This window comes from Schistocerca americana, unplaced genomic scaffold (assembly GCF_021461395.2).
Source record: "Schistocerca americana isolate TAMUIC-IGC-003095 unplaced genomic scaffold, iqSchAmer2.1 HiC_scaffold_301, whole genome shotgun sequence".
Lineage (NCBI taxonomy): Eukaryota > Metazoa > Arthropoda > Insecta > Orthoptera > Acrididae > Schistocerca > Schistocerca americana.
Genome location: NW_025726018.1, coordinates 123819 through 128609, shown reverse-complemented (window position 1 = coordinate 128609; position 4791 = coordinate 123819).

Below are 4791 nucleotides of genomic sequence, written 5' to 3'. Positions count from 1 at the left end.
TCCGTCGACATCAAGGTCATTAGAGACGGAGCACAAGCTCGGAATGTTTCAAGGATGGGGAAGGAAATCGGCCGTGCTCTTCCAAAGGCACCATCCCGCAATTTGCTTGAAGCAATTTACGGAAATCACTAAAAACCTAAATCTGGGTGGTCGGATTAGGATTTGAACCGTCACTCTCCCGAATGCGAATCAAGTTCGCTAACCACTGCACCACTTCGCTCGGTGGAAATCAAGGAAAACTGCAGTATTTTGAGTGACTTCTGGATTTCGTGGACGAACAGTGCGGGCATTGCGTTATCGATATTGATCCCTACAGAGATGATTTTCATTGTCAAAAAACTTCGTAATTAGCGAGCAGAAAACATGGTTCAAAATTCTCTTTAAACGTCAAAAGTAAAAGTATGCTCGTTCACATTTAATGGCACGCTTTCTTTAGCTTACTTTGCCGGCTGAAGACTTAACTAAGCCAAACAACAGTATGCATACGCACCTGTACTCGCACTTAGCAGATTCAATGCAGGTCTGACGATCAAAAAAAATGGTTCAAATGGCTCTGAGCACTATGGGACTTAACATCTATGGTCATCAGTCCCCTAGAACTTAGAACTACTTAAACCTAACTAACCTAAGGACATCACGTCTGACGATCGTTAACGTACATGCAGTGCACTGAAACCGTCACTGCAACGATTTCGAGTTCAGCGTGCGGAACACTGTGCCATCTCGCTCGGTCACACAGGCGACTTCGACGTGCACATGTAGACGCAGACAGACAGTTAACGCAATACACACAGAAAGTTTCTGGGAGATTTCTTATTGTGTCACTGTTATGGTGCAGAGTTACCTGCAGCCTGTTTTGCGATGCCAACACCAGCACCAGCAACTGGTCGGTCGGCCTTTGTATCTGGCGACGAGAGCGCGCTCATTTCACTGGGACCTAATTATTGTCGATCCGGCGACGTTCTAACTTTGTAAGCGGATAAAGCGGCAGCGCTAAGGCTAGGCGCAAATTGAGACGCGTATAGCACGTGTGACGTGACACGACACTACAGCGCGACACGCACGAGTCGCGCGGGTGCAGTGCATATTGCGGCTAGGCGCGACGCAGCGCAGCGCGCGTTTGTGTAACATCACAGGTTCAAATAGGACCGCGCAAATTGCGACGCGACGCGACTGGGACGCGACACGCGCCTGAGTTTCTCGCGCCGCGCGCCGCGCTTGCCTCGCTGGCACCGTGCGAAATTTGAGGCGGGGAGCGGAAAAGTAGCCCGGCCATGTGCTCACATCGGAACGGCTCATATGAGCAGTGGTAATATTGCCCATACGATAAATTTTGCCTTACTGTGTACTGAATTTTATTGCCTTTGGGTAGTGTTTCGTTTTTCGCCATTTAAACGCTCCAGCTTTCTTCGTTAGCACGTTATACTTTTCTGTTATGTATATCTGCATAGTTTTGTTTTGTTTTTCATCAGTCAAGAAAAATATATACTTCAGTAACTGATGAGCCATTGGCCGCTGGAATTGCACCATATGCCTCCGCGATGTTTTCAGATCGCAAGAATGGACAGAGTGTAGTGAATAAGGAGGCAGGGAATATTATAAAATCATGTGATTAAGAATCAAGGCAGGAAAGTAAAGCAAGGTTATCTTCTCGCTGCCTAGTATGCTGGCGTATCTGTACGATCTGTTACAAAAATTTAGAAAGGGATAATCTCCACAGGTGTGATCCCTTTGTGCTTCTGGTAAAAAGCGTCCAAGATCTGAAGTATAGAAGTTTCACTGTGATTACTCTCATATGGATATAATAATGTAATACGACACACTGTACTACATGCATGTGAACAACATATTTCCACTGCAAGCTAGAAACAGTCGAAAAGCAGTCACAAATAACAATGTTTTAATTGGTTCGCCGTGATGAGAAAAAGCATTTCAATTGTTGCATGGACATTATCAGCATTAATAAACTAATTATACAACAAGAGGCTACACAAATGAAGAAAATGGTCGGTAATATTACGAAAGTAGGAATATCCTAAAAGAGTGTTATGATTACATATATTTAATTTGTTGAAATGTGCTGCTGACAAAGGGCGATCTACATTCATGACAAGGTTTTTCGAACTCCATCTCACAAGGCACACATGGCTAGCTTGTGCATTCCTGTCGCGCGCTTTATCCTTCGCTGCTGACAATACACTGACCATTGTGTTGTGCGACAGATCAGTTGTTTATTTTTCTCAATAACAACTATTTCATTCGCGATCACGCGTTGTCAGTTTGGCAAGCCCTAGGTGAGTAAACAGTATCTGGTATGTGCCTATCATTACGCCTGAAGAAACGCTCGTCATTATATTAATACCGCTCAGATCAAGAGAAGGAATAAAATCCTTTGCTAAGTTTCCATTCCAGTCGCTCAGTGTTAAAAACACGATGGGTTACGGGGATTCCACCAAAATTCCAACAGAATTGCCAATCTGTTTTTGTGTGAGTTGTTAACCTTTTTGTCCGCAGCTTGTGGTCGTGCGGTAGCGTTCTAGCTTCCCACGCCCGGGTTCGATTCCCGGCGGGGTCAGGGATTTTCTCTGCCTTGTGATGACTGGGTGTTGTGTGCTGTCCTTAGGTTAGTTAGATTTAAGTAGTTCTGAGTTCTAGGGGACTGATGACCATAGTGCTCACAAGGGAACCTCCCCATCGCACCCCCCTCAGATTTAGTTATAAGTTGGCACAGTGGATAGGCCTTGAAAAACTGAACACAGATCAATCGAGAAAACCGGAAGAAGTTGTGTGAAACTATGAAAAAAAAGCAAAATGTACAAACTGAGTAGTCCATGTGTAAGATAAGCAACATATAGGATACAGTGAGCAAAGGAGCGCCGTGGTCCCGTGGTTAGCGTGAGCAGCTGCGAAACGAGGGGTACTGCGTTCAAGTCTTCACTCAAGTGAAAATTTTGCTTTCTTTATTTTCGCGAAGTTATGATCTGTCCCTTCGTTCATTGACGTCTCTGTTCACTGTAATAAGTTTAGTGTCTGTGTTTTGCGAGCGCACCGCAAAACCGTGCGATTAGTAGACGAAGGGACGTGCCTCTCCAATGGGAACCGAAAAACATTTGATCGCATGGTCATAGGTCAACCGATTCCTCACAGGAAAACACGTCTGATATATTCTATACGCCACTGGTGACGGCATGTGCGCCACATGACAGGAATATGTTGTCGACCCACCTAACTTGTACACTTGGCGAATGGGTAAAAGGGTTCTTCTACCTTGCCCGATTTAGGTTTTCTTGTGGATGTGATAATCACTCCCAAAAAAGTGATGAAAACATAAGAGTTTGTCACGTAAACTGAAAATAAAAAATTAAAATTTTCACTCGAGGGAAGGATTGAACACACGACCTCTCGTCCCGCAGCTGCTCACGCTAACCATGTGTTTTTTTTAAATTTTTTTTTATTAGTCATAACATTCCACAGTAGTACATAATTTTCAACTGACATGGGACCACGGCGCTCCTTTGCTTACGCTTTCCTAGATGTTGCCTATATTGTGCATGGACTACTCAGTTTGTATATTTTGCTTATTTTTTTCATAGTTCCACACAACTTCTTCCTGTTTTCTCGATTGATCTGTGTTCAGTTTTTCAAGGCCTATCCACTATGCCAACTTATAACTAAATCTGAGGGGGGTGCGATGGGGAGGTTCCCTTGTCAGAGCCATTTGAATCATTTTTTTTGTTAACCTTTTCTCATTCGAAGAAGCATCACCATTTATGAGTAAACGCCACATTTCTCTTGGTGACTAGTTTAATTGTACTTCCTTTGTCACAATGTAATTTGCCAGACTCACCTCACAGCAGCTATTGAGACAGAATTCCGAAACGGAGGGCCTCATTAAACAAGTAATTGGCAATCACAGAGCTCAATAGCTTACGAAAAACCTCATTGTATCGGTTTGCAGTAACATAAAAGAAGAAATTTCATGTTTATCTTCCTACTAGGAAGCTCTTGTTTCGCTAGCTGTCGATAACTCTTTAAAAAATTACAGTCACTGGATTGAAATAAATAAAAAAGTAAGTAAAAGTAGTGATATATCGCCATGGATAAGAAAGTTCCGTGTGTTTGATAATTGGCAAAACACTCTCCTCCTTGTGTGCTATCATTCGCCAAACTTTCGTTTCGATGTCTCGAGCGATTTAGGAGATAAGAGAGATGTTGCGAGTATTTCATTCCCGCGGGCGTGAGATCTGAAGTGAGCGCGCTACATGGGATCCATTTTCTCGACATCAGAGGCAGATAGAGGTCTTCTCCCAAGTCTAAACAAAAATTCAGCATGTTAGCTAAATTTCATACGCAGCAACATATAGTGTAATACGCACCAAACGCAAAATCATAGCGACCCATAATTTTCGTTGCTAACTTTTTGAGTTGAAGACAGCAGGTTAGTGAACTATAACAGAACCTTCGTATTCCACACAGTGCAGTGGAAACAACTTGGCGCCTCACGTGTAGTGCATGCACAGAACAAATGTGCTCAGTGACACGTCATCTGCAGTAATGCAGAGGAGGTAAAGGAGAATGATCGTTATTAACACCAACAATCAATTCATTCTTCCTTTCTTGCCCTAGAGTATTAGTGTAGTCACCGCGTGACCATGGTCTCGGGTCTGATAGGGTACATAATGGACATGTAATGCGTCAGCTGTTTAGTCATAGTAAGCATCGTGAAAGGCTATAGAGAATGCTGCGTGCTCTTGTGAGCCGACGTTACCTGCACTTGACCGAGTTTAGAAG